Source organism: Fukomys damarensis, unplaced genomic scaffold, assembly GCF_012274545.1.
Source record: "Fukomys damarensis isolate Sample0158 unplaced genomic scaffold, DMR_v1.0_HiC HiC_scaffold_10, whole genome shotgun sequence".
Taxonomy (NCBI): domain Eukaryota; kingdom Metazoa; phylum Chordata; class Mammalia; order Rodentia; family Bathyergidae; genus Fukomys; species Fukomys damarensis.
Genome location: NW_022900922.1, coordinates 20,456,268 through 20,474,724, shown reverse-complemented (window position 1 = coordinate 20,474,724; position 18,457 = coordinate 20,456,268). Strand labels below are relative to the sequence as shown.

Below are 18,457 nucleotides of genomic sequence, written 5' to 3'. Positions count from 1 at the left end.
CTGTTTTTCCTCCCTATTCTCTCCTTACATGAATATACATGCTTGCCCAGCACATTGTTTGTTGTTGGTGGTTTTTTCATTTTTTGTTTTTTTCAGATTTTCCATCCCTCCTGCCCTTGTTTCTTTCCCTTTCTCTGATTATTGAAACCACCAGGTAGCTTTTTTTTTGGGGGGGGCATCATCCTGTCTTTTTGAACTATGTTACAGAGGGATTTCCATCTACTATGCCTCGGGCACTCTCTTTCTTTAATATTCTGTCTCTCTGAGGGATAGTTAACGATCTTTGCAGCAAATAAAGGAGAACTGTAGCCACATGATTGTTAGAATACAGCCAGCTCTGGAGCAGATTGGGCTGAGCTGGGAACAGCTGGGGCTGGCAGAGTGAGTCTTGACACCTCTCGGAAGAGTTCCAGAGCTGCCAAATCATCAAACTTGAAGGGGAAAGGGGGGACGAGAAAGGTTATAGGAATAGTGGTTTCTGCAGGTGCTTTTTGTTTTTGTGATTTACCTTTCAGAAATTTTTGCTAGTCAGTGAATGTGGCAAATTGGGTCCAGGGACTGCTGTTACTGCTGTAGGCTGGGCTGCTTCAGGGCTGTGACGCTGTTTATTATTTATTTGCAGATAACAAATAAGTGATCAGATAGATGCTTTTGCTGTTAAAATAGAATGTGTGGCTCTCTTCAGTCCAACCAAACTATTTGTTAGTCTAAAGAGAATTTGGCTTCGTACAGTGTATGTAATCCCAGCGTAATAGTGGTGCCACTGGAACGTTTAGATGACAGTGCAGCTTCCTGGTAATGTAAGAAATGGGGAGCAGTAGGGGAGGGCAGATGGCATTAACTGATGGCTCTGATCTGTCCTTTAGATACATTGTGTTTGCCTGTTTAAGGAGGGGTATTTATTATATATATTTATGCATGCATGTGTGTTCAAACAACTAGTTCCCAGTATTTTAAAGTCTTTATTTAAAAATCTGCTTAATTTTTCCAAAGAAGCCAGAAGCTCTGTATTCACTGAAACTGCACTGTCTTCTAAGGGGCTTTGCAGTTCTCCAGAGTTTCACCTCGAATTCTCACAGTTGCTTCTCAGCTTGGCCTCTGAAGAAGTCCAGGAGGGAGAAGGTAGAGATTTGGGGATTAGGAGTAGTTGAATTTGAATCTTAGCCTCACTACTTGCTTTATCCACTTGGGCAACTTCCTTTGTTTTCTGAACCTCGGTTTTGTCATGTGTAAAATGAGAAGGTACAAAAGCATGTTAAGTGAGATAGCAAATTTGACGTTTCTCAAGCAAAGCTATGTGCGTATGTGAGGGAGTCTATGCATACATTTGTTGTCATAATTTTTAGTTGGCTTGTGTCATGGTGAGTTGATACCAAGCCTTAAGTGTCAGATGAACCATGTTGTAAAATTTGATCAGTGCTTCTTTTAATTAGGACAATGGTGGAGATGTGTGGGGTTTTCTCACATTTCTGTGTTTGTCATGCAGTATAAAATACATTTGAAAGGAATTATCCTGCAGAAACTTGTTTTAAGGATAGCATAAGTTGAAGAGAGAGAAAAAAAGTATAATTCAGTTTAAATTAAGTAGACTCACTCTTGTTTTTTGTTTACCTGTGTCTGGGCTTTGTGATTTTAGCTCCAAACTCTTGTTTCTGTTCCCTCACTCAGTCCCACACCATCCCATTGACACTTAAAGTCAGGATAACCCTGTGGGCTCAGGATAGTCATAGTCCTCCTGGGAGGTGGGTATTAAAATGGGAATAGAACATAAATTATTATATTTTCTTGAAGTTTGGAATTAATTTTAGTTTTTGTTAGGCTCACAGTGCTGCTTTGAGGGTGTATCAGCTATCTTTCCATGCAGGTTTTTTGCATTTCAAAGGATTTTTTTCTACATTATTACATTCAGTTGGCACCTTTTTTCTCTCTAATGTCTGATCTTCCAGCACACGCATAGATGACACCCTGGGTGGGAGCAGGGACTTCCTGGTTAATATATACATGGTTTAGAAACACACGGTTTTCTGCCTATTTTTCTTCTTCCTGCAAAGATGCATTTTCTTTAGATGTGGCTATTACACTTGAATGCATACTCTGTTGCAAAATGGGAAAAGATAGACAACAGTGTAGTATTTTCTTCCTGTGCTTCTGAAAATGACTAGGAAACTCCTGTATGTCTAGATAAATGCTTTTTGGAAGAAAGAAAAGTAGCTAGAAAAATGTTGCAGCAGCCCTGATACCAGTGCGAGAAAATAGATGTAAAGGGTGAAACATGTTCTGTGATTGGCTGTTATAGAGTTCCAGAATTGAACCAGATTTTATAGGTAAGCAATTTTATTTTCAAATATTTCCTTAAACCTAATTCAAGTGAGTAAATCTCAACATGAGGGTAGAAAACCCTTCTTAGGAAGAAAGACAGAGAAGAGAAAACATAGTGTTAGATGTTTATGGAGTTTTTCAAATGTTATGAATGGAGCTACACCCATTCATAAATTGAGACTACCCTGGATCTGGTTACAGGAGAGTGTTCAAGGTATTTTCCCATTCCTGCTTCACCTGACACTGCTCACCTGAGCCAAAGGAGGTGCATAATAAAAGAGAGAAGAACATGGGTAATCAGGGCTGCATAAGAAAACAAAGATTCTCTGTAAGTTCTAAACCTTCTGGCCTACTCCCTGGAAGTACTGAGGCGTGTTTGCATCTAGAAGACTTCAGGATGACCCCTTGGAATTGTCAGCATTTTAATTGTACAAAACTAATAATTTCACATGGAACTGAATGCAATTACAGTAAAACCTTGGTTTGTGAGCATAATTTGTTCCCGAAATATGCTTGTAATCCAAAGTACTTGTATATCAAAGTGAATTTCCCTGTAAGAAATGGAAACTCAGATGATTTGTTCCACAACCCAAAAATATTCATATAAAAATGATTGTAATACTGTTATCTAATATAAAATAATAAAGAAAATAGAAATATAAATAACAATAAACAGTTAATCTGCATTTACCTTTGAAAACCTTCGTGGCTGCAGTGAGAGGGACAAGAGAGAGGAGGGTTATTGTGTGGAGGATTTTCACTATCACTATCAGAATGACTGCTATCTATGAGCTCAATGGAATCTGTCTTTTGCGCAACTTTAACAAGGAACCTACTCAATGACACTTGTTTTTGCCTCCTTTTGAGGATTTCGTACAATGAGGCATTGCATTATCATTACAGGTTGGTTTGCATATTGCTACAGCCTTATTCAAATGATACTCTACCTTTCTCCAAAATGTTGCACTTTCTGACATTTTATATAGGTCCCAATCTCACTTGAAGTGAGAGATTCCTCAGCCTCTTTCTCCACCACCTCTGCAGATAAAATCTCTTCCATAGATCAGCCATAGTCCCAGAGAGGGAGAGGGAAAGAAGGAGGGAGAGAGGAAGAGAGAGGGAAGAGGAAGAGGGGAAGAGGAACCATTGGCTGAGTCACGGTCACGAGGCATTCAGTGTCATACACTATTCTACTGCTCCTCTTGCAAGACATTGCTGTTTATAAAGATAAAATCTATTAGAAATGTTTGCTCATCTTACAGACCCTGTGTAAAACAAATTACTCATGTTCCAAGGTTTCACTGCATTACGTTTATGAGAGAACTTTTCCAGATTCTCCAATAAAGTGTGTGGACTAGTTAAAAATGCCAAACATGTTTGGTCGTCTAGTTGGTGAATTATTTTGCCTATACCTTAGTAGAATATAGACGCATATTCTGCTGTGATTTTCTTTATTTAAATCCATTTTTACTATTTTTCCTCTAAAAATTGTGTTATTACCCCAAATTTCATAGGAGCAGCGGAGAGAGAATGGAGAGCCTTAATTGAGGTTGTCAAAGCCAATGAAGCTTTTCAGATCCTTCATCTGGGAAAATGTATGGCAGACTGGGTTTCATTCTGGGGTTCCCCAGACCCTTAGGGGTTTTGCCTTTGCTGACTGAAGTTTTTTTTTTTTACCATAAGAAGCGCAATTTCAGAAGTCAGAAGATGAAAAGTCACACATGTAGGCATGTTTTACTGCAACTTGTTCTTGGTATGCCTTAGACTATGCTGGCAGTTGTGAGATCTGCTCAAATAGGCATTTTCCCTTTCTTTTTATAGATCAGAATGATTTTATGAATATGGTCATATTTTATGCAAAGAACAAATTTGTTTCATCAAGAAAAATTGAAACCCTCCAAGAAGGCCTGGAAGGAATGAAGCCCTGGTCCACTCGCGGAAGGTGGTCCTGGTCACGGACTCACAAGTGTTGTTCAGAGTGAGAAAGACAGATGCTTCCTTTGCTTGCTTATTTCCTAGTTTTTAAAGCCTCTTGTTTTGTTTTGCTTTATTTCAAGGTGCAGCATTTCTGGGTCCTTTGAGAGGCTGAGGAGAGTCTGCAGGCGTGCTGCCCACCTCTGCAAGTGCTTGTCCTAGGGTCACAGCAAGTGGAAGTGGAGAGCACCACAAACTGCTTTGAGCAGAGCCCACTTCCTTCGTCGCGGAGCGTGTGAAGCCGTTACACCAACATCAATCAAGGGGAACCCAGGGGCTGCACTCACACCGTTGAAGCAGGTGCGTGAGCAAGGTTCTCTGCCGGGTGCATGTGACCTGGTGTACCTCGGTGTCGCCCACAGATGGCAGTTACGACAGAAGGGTGGACTGTGCACACTCTTGCAGAGCCACTCTGAGTTGTCGTCCTTAGTTTGGATCAGGCAGCTCTGAGCAGTGAGTGAGCAGGGGAGGGATTCCTCACTCCCTTGTTCAGGGGAGAAGAATCTGAAAGAAATATGGCTTCTTTTTGTGACAGTTGTAGTGAGGATGTCTCATGGACCAGTCCTCTATGATAGTAAACAAGAAAGCACTTGTGTTAGCTGATTTACTAAGACTAATGGGAAAAATGCAAGGTCTAAAGTTAGAGTGTGCTTATGTACACATGAGGATGGACATGGACACATGGATTCTGTGTGCATACATATACACGTGTACTTAGAGGTGTGTGCATGTGTGTTCATGAGCACACAAATATCCAAGACCTTCTAAGTATGAAATCATGAGTTTATGTTGTTAGTGACAATTGCTATCTCATCCTAAGTTGAGCCAGTCTATAATGGAGGAAGCTTTAGGAAATTTTCACAAGACTTTTGGGTTGCATTAGTAAATAAAAAGGATGGAAACATTACCTAGGACTTCGATATATATCGTCACTTTTACAAAGTTGTTAGTCCACCAAAGCTAGTAGCACATGCTGTTGGGTTTGAGTACCTAGTTTGGGCAACTGCTTTAAGTTATTGTACTTATTGTGATGGCTAGGTGATTTGTCCTTATTTTGTTTCTGTTCTTAATAATTTTCTAATGTTTATGTATTATCTGCATACTGAATACAGAAAAAGTTAAACATGGAAATAGCATTTAAAAGTACACTTATGGGCTGGAGATTTAGCTCAGTGGTGCAGCCACCTGCCTCGCAAGTATAAGAACCCAAGTTCAATCCCCGGAAGCATTTAAAAAAAAATCCAAAACCAAAACAAACAAAAAAAACAGTTATAAGTATTACTCTAGAAATACTTGTGAAGACTGGGAAGGGAAGGAACATTTTTTTTTTTTTTTTTGGAAAATATAGCTTAGTAGAAGATATCAAAGATAACTGATGGGTTGATGAATTCAGCAAATATTTGTGTGCCTATATGTGCCAGGCACATGTCATGTTGCGGTGTATGCGGTGTGCCCCCCAAATATGTGAATGTTTAAATTTTTCAAATTTGTTACAGTACAAGATACATTGCCATTAATTCCCCTCCAAATAACCCTCCACTCTTTGAACACACTTGTCTCATCCTTTTGGCACTTCCTGAGGCAGCTCTGGAAGTCCTCTTTCGAGATTGTCTTTAGGTGCACTGTTGTAGCTTCCTGGATGTCCTGAATTGATTCAAAATGTTTATCTTTCAAAGTTATTTTGACTTTGGAACAAGAGCCAGAAGTTCCATGGTGCCAGACCCAGTGAATAAGGCTAATAACGACACATCCTAATATTTTTATGAGCCCACTTTTCCATTGGATGGCACTGCACAGAGCCATTCACCATAATTTTGATCACAACTGGTAGAGATACTCATGAAAGAGAACTTCCAGAACTGCTTCACAAAGCAGCAAGAGTGGTGCTGCAGCCTGCCTCGAAAGTGCAAGGTCCTGAGTTCGATCCCCAGTACAAAACAAAGAAAGCAGCAACAATGCTGGGATTAGTGTGTATGAAGCAAAGGTAGTGATTTGAGGGGAGTTCGTGGCAGTATATCTTTTAGTACAGTAAATTTTATTTAAACACACACCAGAAATTTTGTCAGCCCTTGTACTTTTCTTGTGGCAGATTGCTGAATTAATTCAGTATTATGCAGCTTTACTAGCCAAGAGCTAATGATGCTAATATGAAAATACCCCAATATGGGCATATGCAAACTAAGATTTAGCACCGACAATTGGCTTCATGCTTTTATATATGTTCTGTACTGTCTCACATGGCTAAACTTTTCTTATCGTGTAGGTTTGGACAACTTGTGTTGTCTAGAAAGCCAACAGCAAATATGTGAATCATTGGGAAGACTTGACAAGACTATTGAGAACTGTAAAGGACAGTTAAATGCTTATGTGCAAGTGTCCCGAGAAGTTTGACCCATCGTTCTTCTGTGGACTTTTGGCTTTGAAACCCAATCTCAGTTTAAAGCTCAGCAGGTGTCCTTCAGGGAAGCAGGTGGGATTTGAAGGCTGAAAATTAGGGAGGGATCCAGCACCCATGCTGCAGTGCTGAGAATGGAGGGTATAAATAGAATGCTGAAGGTGCAAACATCTGACTGCAGGGCAGGAAAGATTCAGGCTGATATGAAGATAATTGCCTCACATTGAGGTGCTCCTCTAAGATTCCAGGAACCCATTGAAAGGAGGCTTTCCTGATGTCTAGCCTCTTTCTCCCCAAGATGATCTGGGGAGTGAATCCTCCAAGTGACCTTCCATTTTATCCTATCCTATTGGTATAAGATTAGAAATGCAAAAATTCCAGCCTGCAAAGTTTCAGAGTTACAAAATAAAGAGATTTTTCATGGGTTCAGTTGTAAAAATAGCAAAGATCCTTGAAAGGAAGCATTTGTTTTGGGTTAGTGCCAATTTGCCGCATTGCTTTCCATGTGCATGTGTATTTGGGGGGAAATGATTATGGCTCCTGAACCTGGCTTGCTTCTTTCCTACTGGTTCAAGGGAGAAATAAGACTTTGGATTTGGTTCTGTTTCTGTTGTCCAGTGAGTTAGCAGAGCTAGCCCATCTGTTACTGCACTGCTGTTCTGCTGTGATTTTGTGGGAAAGTTGTTCATATTCACTTCCCTCTTTTTCTGTCCATCCTCCCTTCTGTGAAGAAAGATATGGTGCCATTAAGTGATTGCCGTGGGATAGTTTGATGTATAAAAGGGGAGGAAAAGAGTCTTTGCTCTTTCTGAGACAAGGCCAGGGTGGTAAAATAACTAATTCAAGAAATCACTTGCCCTTCAAATTGGAACAGAAGAAGAATGGAAAAAAAAAAAACTTGTAAGTAGAACAAGATTGAGAAAAACATGTCTCTAGGCAGGCTAATCTAATCACACACAGAAGGCAGTCTGTTTTCTTACTTGCTGGATGAATTCCACTTTATATTCTCACAGGGAACAATATATTAAGTACAGTATTTAGAAATATTTGTTGAATCCTACTGTCTGATTTTGGCAAGTCCTGAGGAAAAAAAAGAATATGTCTTGGACTGCTTGAGCCTTCCTGAGAGGATATTGGAGTTTTCCCAGAGAGGCTGGCTTCCCACTGTGGGAAATACTGGTTCAGTAGATAATACCGTTCACATTTATATTTCAGAGGGCATTTAGTTTGGTTCAACTTTTGGAGCAGCCACAGCTAATCTTGTATGTCTCAGGATCTGAAGAAACCCAAAGTGTATGTTAACTTTTCCTTATGTTGATATAGTCATTTCCTTCTGCAGGGCTCCTAACATGTAACCCACTTGTCCCATTACAGAGCAGGCTGAGCTCACCATCTCCAAAATATCCTGTTTGTGAAGAGAAAATGTGAGTTTCACAAATGAGAGTGTGGCTAAGAGTTAGGTCTCAGGCCCATTGGCTGGTCCTTTCTTCTTTTATGGAGCATTGAAGTATCAGCACTTTGGCAAATCCCAAAGCTAATTTTGTTCAAATGTGATCATCACATGACATGGACTGAGTCATTGAAATTTGCCATGGAAATAAAGATGAAATATTTAGAAAGTAATGTTGTGGTCCTGTATTTAAAAGTGCATGCGAAAATAAAAGTGCTTCATTATGAGAAATTTAAAAGAAATAAATTTCTTGAGCTTAATGCAGCTGGCATAAAATAGTTTTCATTAAAGACTGATGGAAGGGCTAACCTTGCTTCCCTGTTCCTTTGGTTGTTTAAATGTGAAGTGGGCTTTTATCTATGTTCTTTTGCTATAAAAAGTTTATAATTTTGAGATGTTGTGTCAATCAGCTTTCATTCGCAGTGACAAATCAACTTCAGGGTGAGAAAGATTTATTTTGACTCAGTGTTGCAGAAGTTTCAGGCCCTGGTCACTTGGTCCATTGCTTTGGGCCTATGGCAAGACAAGAAATGCTTGGGGGCATGTGCTGCAGCACAGCTGTTTTCCTCATGGCTGGAGACAGAGGGGAGGGAGAGCCCAGAAGAAAAGTGGCCTTGAACAAAATACACCCTTCCAAGATGTGCTCCTATTATGCACTCCCAACAGCCCAGGTGCTTCAACCAACAGCCCATTCAGCTGTGAATCCATGAATGGATTAATTCACTGATAAGATCAGAGCCCTCTTCTTCCCTTTCCTCCTCAAAGGCTCCAGCTCTGAACACTGCACTGGGGACCAGGCTTTAAACCCAGGAGCTTTTGAGAGACATCACAGATCTAAACTGTAACATTTGACCTACAATTTTTCATCGGGCAATGGGAGATAAGAGCATCAACCTCGCAGAGCTGTCTCTACTTTTTATTTTATTTTTTAATCAATACAGATGAGTCACTATTGAACTATGAGGAAGCAATGGTCAAGAAAACTGGCTTTTATGTGTGGAGAGGGAGTAGCACAAGAGAAACAACCAGAACAGTGGATACTAATGAGTTTTTCCTAACCACTGGGTTCTTATTCTGTTGAGCCAGAATTAAATTTTGAATTTTAGAATAGTTTTAGATTTACACAAAAGTCGCAGAGATCAGAAACAGTGGACTCATATGCCCCTGTTCTTCTTACCCTATTGTTACTATTTTCCTCACTGCATATACTTGTCAGAATAAAGGGACTAACATCGATAGTTACATACCAACCAAACTCTCTAGTTTAATTTCACTCATTTATCCCTAATGTCTTTTTTCTCTTGTATGAACAACTCATCCTGAGGGCCACGTTCCATTTACCAGTCATATCCTTTAGATTAATCTGTAAGGATTTCTCAGCCATTTTGATGACCTTGACAGTTTAGAGAAATATGGGTTAGTTATTTTGTAGAATATTCCTCACTTGGGATTTGTCTGACACTTTTCTCATCATTAGGCAAGATTATGAATGTTTGAGAAGAAGACACCAGAAGTAAAGCACTGTTCCCAATACATGATGTCAGTGGGGAAAGGTCAATTGCCATTGACAATGATCACCGGGCTAAGGTACTGTGGGCTAGGACTTCCCCCTCCATACTGTAGATCTTTGGAAGGAAGTTAATCATCTCTTTGGATGGAATTGTTTTAAAATTTAAATGAGATATGAAAGCTGTTGGCCCAGAACCAGAACCCAGTGGTTAGGAAACACTCATTAGCAACCACTGCTGTGGTTGTTTCTCTTGTGCTACTCACTCTCCATACATAAAAGCCTTTTTTTTTGACCATGCTTCCTCATAGCTCAGCAGTCACTCATCTGTATTGATTAAAAACTAAAACAGAGCTGGGCGTGGTGGCGCATGCCTAGTACTGGGGAGGCTGAGGCAAGAGGATCGCTGTGAGTTCGAGAGGAGCCTGGGCTACATAGTGAGTTCCAGGTCAGTCTCAACTATATAGTGAGACCCTGTCTCAAAAAGAAAAACAAACAAACAAAATAAAGCAAGGGGCTGGGGATTTAGCTCAGTAGGGCTACTCCTGCCTGGCAAGCACAAGGTCCTGAGTTTGATTCCTGGTACTGAACAGTAGCATTCTAAGGTGGAGGCTCTGAGTTCACTCTGAAAGGCTCTGTTAGACTGGAAACCATCTTCCATCTCGTGAAACAAGATGGAGTCAGTCACTGAGATTAGCAATGTGGGCTGGTGGATTTCAGCTTGTCTTGGGGCATGAAAGGAACAGGAAAGGGATTTAGGAGTAGAATCTGTTTTAGGGTGATCTATTTTTTTTTTCTACAAAATCTAATGGGTTTCAGGCAGAATTCAGAGTTCTGAATTGTGTTCTAAAATGAAGGTTGTGTTCTGGGACCCGAAATGCTTTGTCCCTGTGCAGTTGTTGCCAGAGTAGTTCACTGAGCTTGGCTAATAGAGCTCAGAGTCCTCTCTAACCATGTCTGTTGAAATAAATAAGAACAGCTGGTCTCTTGTACAAATACTGTTGGCATGAATTTTTTTATTTAAGTCTCTCCATGTATCTAGTAAACAGTAAGCAGTATTCTAACATTACTAAAAGCCTCCCAAGTCTCCTTCCAATAAATTTCCTCCACTCCCCCCCATTTAAGAGTTCAGGGTGTAGGGCAGGGTTAATGTACCAGAGAAGGAATGCTAGGAAAGTATTTCTGAGCTAGAGAAAATAAGGTTCCTCTTCTGCCTCCTTTCCCATTTGACCTTCAGCTTCTCTCTAAGATAACACAGTTTTTGGACTGTTTCTTGGGAAAGCAAGATTTACACAGACATTCTTTTCCTATTCTGTATGTACTAAGTGAAGGGACTTATTCCTTTTTAAATGGTGCTCTTCCTGTGAGTGCTTACAGGGAAGAACATTTGCATTTGTATTAAGGGGTAGGTGAGTAATGAAATATTCTCTTGGTTGTCTTTAAGCGGCTAGCAAGAAGATTCTTTCCATATACCGCATCTTTATGAATTTGTGTTTTAACCAGCGTACTAGAGATTGAGAACCCCTCTACTATCCTTTGAAGAATCAGGGATGCCTTTAAAGATACTGAGATGTTATAGGCCTGATAGATGATGTTATTTATTCATTTCTTCCTTTTAACAGCAGAAGGAAACTTCCTGCTTAACTTGCTATGTTAACCTCAAAGTCCTACGAAGTAAGAAGTATCACAGATGCATTCCCCAACTGTTTTTCTAATTCTTTTGTCAGATTGCAAGTGCCGTGCGGTGGGGGCTGGAAATATAAGTAGCAGTAAAATGGGGCCTCTGTATCCTGGGAGTCAAGTAGTCCTCATGTGCTCTTGGAGATCTTTTGTTCTTTCAAACTTTCCTAATACCGCTGTGGCCACTAAGGGTGCCCACAAGGTTATTGGGGGCCTTCCTTACGGACATTGTTACAGTTGAGTTAAAGTATGACTATGTGCCTGGCTTTGGCCCATGACATGTGAGCAAGTCTGCTGTCACCTCTCACATGAACCTGGAAGAGTCACTGTCCTCAGTTCTGATGCTGGCAGTAGTGGAAAATCTGGACACATGACAATTAAGGCTACATAAATATTGAGTCTCACTTCTTATATGAGATGTGATAAAAATATGGTGAGTGTTTAAGTTTTTTAAAAAAGTATTACAGTGAAAAGCACATTAATTCCGCTTCAGAAAACTCCCTCTGATTTCAAACACTTAATTCTTACCACTTTCTGGAACAGATCTAGAGGTCTTCTTTTGCTGGTGTCTTTAGTTACACATCATTTCTGCCCTGATGTCTGGAGTCTATTCACAACGTTTACCTTTCATGGGCATTTTGACTTCGAAGAAGAACCAGAAGTCTCGTGGTTCCACATCTGATAGACAGCGTATATCAGGGTGCACTATCATGTTTCCGTGTTCTTGCATTTTTGTTGAATGGCATTCAGCAGTAGCATTCACCATAGTTTTGATCGTACCTTGGAAAGTCCCTCAGTAGAGGAGGACTTCCACACCTGCTTTGGAAAGAGGCAGAGACGGTGGGACAAGGGTGTTCAAAGTGAAAGGGAGAATTCAGAGGGAGATTGATGACAGTGTGTCTCGTACTGTAATGTATATATATATATTTTAAACTGAAGCATTCACTGTATATTTTGATCACATCTTGTACATGTGGCACATATTTCTGTAGAGTTTTAAATTTCTTCAGGGAGATTACATCTCTGCTGACACTGGATATCGCATTGCCAACCAACATCTTTACATAGTGGGTAATAATTCTAAACAAGGAAAAAACAAGGGTAGGGTCCATCCATGTGCACACTCACTTACTCATGAACTTACTTTCCCAAGAGTCATGGGAGGGATTTTAATACCAAACTACTGGTTGAGTGCCAGGAAGAATTTCTTGGATGGACGTAATGCTTAATTTATATTTAGGGAATTTCCACCATTAAATCATAAAACATATAAAATTTAAAAGAAAGAGAAGGGGAGTTTTGGAGAAGGAGGAGAAAATAGGGTCCAAGGATGTCACTGACAATATTCCTTTTTAATTTAGAGCCACTGAAGACTTTAGTTGAATAATAAAATGATCCGCATATGGCTTTGTTCCTTTGAATATTTGAAACTCAGAAATGAGTCCACTTTTAGCCTTGGCTTCTGCTGGCCTCTGTCAGACTGCGGCTGTTTCTGTCTGCTTGTTGGTCGAAGTGTCACCAAAGCCTCCTGCTCTGGGGGACAGTTCCCAGGCTTTATTTCTCCTTGGACAGCATGGCTCATCAGGCAAGGAGGACCTCCCACTCCAGGGCCCTCCTGGCTCCTGGAGAGACAGGGACATGAGAGAGACCACTCTGAAGGTGACCTCATGCCATCCTTTGTGTGAGAGCATCAGATTATTGTCACAGGCACTTAGCTCAGTCCTCTTACTCTTCTCTTCCCTACAGTTCTGTTTATAATAAACTTTTTCCCCAGAGGAAAAACTTGGTATTTATTTGGGTTCTGTTGTTTTCCCTTGAAAGAAGTTTTTGTAACCCTCGGCATCCTTAGAAAGGCAAACATTCAGTAAATTCTAAAGTTTGAATAGTTATTTTTATTATTTGTGCTGTCTTTACTAAGATTGTACTTTTCCCCTCATCTCTTTAATTTTGTTTTAAGTATATTTTCCCCCACTGCTAATACAAGTTTATGAAATGCTTAGGAAGTTTATGAAAAAAAAAAAGAAATACATTTGCACAGAACGATTTTCCAATCCTGCTGAGATATATTATACTGTATTTACATTTGGAGCTGAAGTTCTTCATCACCTTTTTCACATAGGTTATTGAAGCCAGCTAAGAACTGGAAATCCATTATAACCATGTCCTCTGGGCTATGTATCTGTTCTGTCTGAATTTGTGAGATCCTACACTAATATCATTAAAATACCATGAGATGACTTCATTGTTCCTCACAAAGAGGCTAGGAAGTCAGAAAACAGGAATTTGCACCCCAGCTTATTGTGAAGGTGTCACTATTTAACCTGTATATGGACCTGTCCATTTTTAAAACCAGATTAATGGTGTCCACCTTTTCACTTTTCATGGAGTTGGAAAATGATTGCTTCTCACAAGCATGATTAAAATGATAGGTATAAAATGACTTGAATCTTTGGAAGAAAAGTCCTTTAAAGGACCGAGAAGATGAAAACACAGAAAGAACATTCTCAACTGAAGATGAGAGGAGTTTGGAGAGGAGTAGTGTTACCAGCTCTTATTTACCAGATGAGTATTTGAGAGCTGGTCCTTTTCACCAAAGCTGGCATTTTGAGGAGGCCCCTCTGGCAAAGCCAGCATCAAGCAGTTTCCTCTTAATTGGAGATGAGAAAGTACATGTGGAGTGCAGAGACGCTCTACAGAAGACCTTATGCCAAAAAGCGTTTTCATGAGCATCAGAAGTGACTTGCGGGATACACTGTTGAGATAGAAATTATCTTATCTGGGCTGTAAATTAAATGGCAAATTTTCTGTCTTGTACAATGTGTTCCCCAGCGGCATTCCATGTGTGTATCTAGAAATGCCTTGTATAAACTTGACCAATACACCACATGAGAATTTTTCCTGGTTTTTAATGGTCAGTTACTAGTCTAGTGACACTGAATGAAATGTTAAACAGAAAAAGAATCAAACACAATTGTCTATACAAATGTCTCCATGCTCTATAATTTTCCTCAGTACAAATTTTTATGTTTGTATCACTTTTAAAAAATTCTACTCATTTCCTTAGATAAATTTACACATATTTAAAAAATCTGTTTTGTGGGATGAAGATTTGGCTCCTTTTATTTTATTCTAGTTCTCTCTACACTTGTGCTTTCCAGCATATGTAACTGTATGTGTTCTTTCTTACTGCTAAGGTTTTTTTAATTCTTCTGTGAATTATTATGAAATTTCCCCATGTTACACGTTCAGGTCCATACTAAAACTGAAAGCTAGTAACCAGGGTTTATGTTATATCTAAGCAAATACTGTGGGCCAATTAAGATGCTCTGATTACTTTGTTTTCTAATTTCCTGACCTCTGTGTCTATGAAAGAGGTCAAAAGAAAAGAGTCCAGTGAACACTCCTTATTTAATTTTATCATTGATTGAAACCATACAACATTCAGTTTGCTTCAGATTTGACCTCCAACCCTGTACAATTTATTAACCCTGAAGTTTTTGATCTTTTTTTTTTTTTTCTTGCTGGGAGAAGAAATAGAAGGCTCTTAGAAAAAATCAAATTATCTGTGTAGGTTCAATGTTGTTTTCACTCATTAAATTTTGGAATCTCTTTTAATCTGGGGTTCTCAAATTTCATTAAAATGTTTGGGTTTTATTAATCCCCAATGGACTTGGAGTAATCTGTAAGCATCTCTCCTTTTGGCTCCAGGGACATTTTGTTTTATTGTTTTGATCTAGTTTCTTAGGGTTCTCTCTTCTTTCTTGACAGACACCCAACCAGTGACACATTGGATTCCTTCACTTAATTCTCTACATCTCTTATCTTTCCTTCATATTTTTCATGTTTTTATTTTTGTCCTCATATTACGGGAGATTTTTAACTCTCTTTTAATCCTTTCGTTAATGCTTTTTAGCAGTCAAAATTTTACTTTGTAAGAGCTCATGCTTACGTACTTTCTCCTCTGGCATGTGTGTTGCAGTACATAACACCAATGATATCAACACTAGTACTTTAACATTTGACCAGGAATCCATTTATAAAGATCTATATTATAAAGTCAGAATTCCCTGTGGATATTTGAAGCAGCATCTAGAATTACCCTCTGGTCTTATAATCTGACCACATAGGACCAACTCTGATTCAACTTTCCTTACCAACAAAGAGTGATGAACAGTGACAATATACAGAGAGATTAAGGGCACACTCTGCTGCTCTCAAGGAACTTATGGTCTAGTTGAAAGAAAGGACAAAATCAAATACTTTGTATAATAAAATATACCAAATAAGCAGCATGGCTTCTTGTTGTTTTGTTTTTTTTTTGGTACTGGGGATTGAACTCGGGTCCTTGCGCTTGCAAGGCAGGCCACCGAACCGCTGAGCTAAGTCCCCAGCCCTGCAGCATGGCTTCTTGTTGTTTTGTTTTTTTTTTTGGTACTGGGGATTGAACTCGGGTCCTTGCGCTTGCAAGGCAGGCCACCGAACCGCTGAGCTAAGTCCCCAGCCCTGCAGCATGGCTTCTTAAGGCAAAGGCTTTTTTATAGTTGTTTTTAACTAAGTTTTACTCTTTTATATATTATCTATTTATGTATTTTAGATTTTTACTTAATGAGTAGATTAGTAAATTTTTTTGCTGCTATAGCAAGTTACCTGAGGCTAGGTTCTTTATAAGTAGAGAGGTTTATTTGGCCTTTTTTTTTTGTTGTTGTTGGTACTGGGGATCGAACTCAGGTCCTTGTGCTTGCAAGGCAGGCACTGGAACCGCTGAGCTAAACCCTGGCCCAATTTGGCCTATTTTTTATGGTGGGTAGAAGATTTAAATAGCTTGGCATTGGTATAATGGCAGGGCCCATCTTGGCTGTGTCACAACATGATGGAGAAGTGGAAAGGGCAACAGCCACATGCAGAAGAGATCAAATGCATGAGTGGCCTTGCTTTATAACGAGCCTGTCTCTGGAGAACTCTGTTACTCCTCCAAGACCCAACCCAGTCTCTGAAGTCAGCACAAATCATTCATGATCTAATTACCTTCAGCCATGCCCCACCTTCTAAATGTTCTGCCATGTCAGTGTTGAACTAAAGACCATGTTTCCAGCACATGAATCCTTGGGAGGCAAACTATATCCAAGCCATTATATTGAGAGATATGGGAATTCAAACAGTTGAACACAAACTATTGCTGTTGGTAAATAAGCCAACATTCCTTTTGTGGTCCCTTCCACTACCTGTCGTCTATCACAAGATCCTATGTATCTAGCAATAGATAGTGTAATAAAAAACTCTGAATAACTAATGTGTGGAAAGTAGCATTTCATTCTTTTTGCTTATATTTTTAAATTGTAGTATGCTGCCTTTTATCATTCATTGACATTTGTGTATAAATCATAATATACTTGTGTATGAGTCATAGAGCATTATTTCTTTTTTCTTTTCTGTTTCCTTTCCCTTTTATCCAATTTCTTCAGTCTTACTCTGGATATATGAATATATAAGTCTTACTAATGGATATATGAATATTTCAAGTCTAACTTGTGTTGAATATTTTCTACATATCTTATATTCATCTATTCAGTATTATGATCACATGGGATTATTTCCTGGAATATGATTGGAAATATATTATATGGATGCTCCACAATTTACTATGGGATTGTATCTTCATAAACTCAGGATTAAATCCTAATAAGCCCATCGTAAATTGGAAATACAATATGGCAAAATGCACTTAAGACACCTAACTTTCCTAACATCATAACTTAACAGTAGAATATACCAAGTAACTGTGATTTACCGTCATGATCAGTGGCTGGCTTGGAGCAGTGGCTTGCTGGCACTGCCCGGCATCTCAAGAGAATCACACTGAATAGTTCTAGGATAGAAAAACTGAAAATGTAAAGTTAGCAGTATGGTTTTTACTAAATGTACAATGCTTTTACACCCTCGTGAAATGCAATTATCTTACATCAGAGACCATTTGTAAATAGTGTTGGTTGGATGAGCAGTAGCATTCATTTTGTTATTTGATTAATAAATTAAAATATTTGTGAAACCCCACATATAAACGAAGAGCAAAATGAAATATAAATTATGGGAACTAGGGAAATACATCTTTCTCAAATGGGCAGGGGATCAAGAGGTAGAGGCATGGGTGAAAGAAAGGAAGGGGATGAGGAAAGGAATCTAGGTGTGTTAGTGCACGTACAGCTCTGTACAAGGAATGTAAATGTGTACTGCTCACGTGTACTAATCAAAATAAAATATCTTAAGAAGATACTCGTTCATAGATTGTAGGAAATGTAAGTTTGGCTTTTTTGAAGTTAGTACTTAGAGGTACAGAGGACATTTGAACTTTTTTTCTGAATGCTAACTTCAGTGATTTGTTTAAAAGCTATTATGTTGTGGTGTGACGGAATGAGACTTTGGATTCTTACCTTGGTATCAATACAAGTCTTAACTGAGTAAACTTGTCCTAGTGTTGCTTCTGTTTTGAAACACTCTGCAGAAATACACAGAATTTGACAATTTCACAGAACAATAGTTGGCTTTGCTTACTGTAAGTTTCTATCCTAAAATTTGTCTTCAGTTTTGAAATATGGCTGTCAGTATATTTTGGCTTAAAAAAACTCAAGAAAAAATATTGCACTACTTAGAATCAGGCAATCTGTTGGCCAGTTTCTCGCCAATGAAAAGTTTTATTTCTTGAGTGAACTAATCCTAAAAATGTAAATGCATGTTATTTGCCATTTAGACTAAAGCTCTTTGAATGGAGTTTCCAGGGTTACAACCTCAGATATAAATGGAAAAGAGCAGGTTCTTAGTTGTTGTTGAGCATCGGTAGATGCAGGTTTTGCTGCAGTATTTACTTTTTTAACATAATTAAGTTTTATATTTAAGAGATAAATATTTAAGATAAAAATAGCTTTTTCTATTTAATTGAAGAACATTACCTTAAGATTCTAAATAATTAAACTTTAAATACTTTGCTAATGGTCAAAGGCCACGGTGATGACATTTTCTTGGGTAACGTGGAATTGTCACTTGTAGCACCACCTGGTAAGACTCATGTAGTATAAGCAATCAGAGGCATCCAAGCAAATTTAATTCAGTTAGAGTTTTTTTTTTTTTTTTTTTTTTT

At 38.9% G+C, this 18,457-nt stretch overlaps 1 long non-coding RNA gene across 14 annotated transcripts in view; it reads left to right on the top strand.

Annotated features, from left to right (window-relative positions):
• The window catches only part of LOC104861479, a 427,158-nt gene that overhangs the window by 307,413 nt on the left and 101,288 nt on the right, over positions 1 to 18,457 (top strand). For all 14 annotated transcript variants that reach the window (XR_004516504.1, XR_004516503.1, XR_004516502.1 and 11 more), the window contains one exon: positions 4,377 to 4,593. This is a non-coding gene — a long non-coding RNA (uncharacterized LOC104861479). The remainder of the gene's footprint in view (positions 1 to 4,376; positions 4,594 to 18,457) is intronic.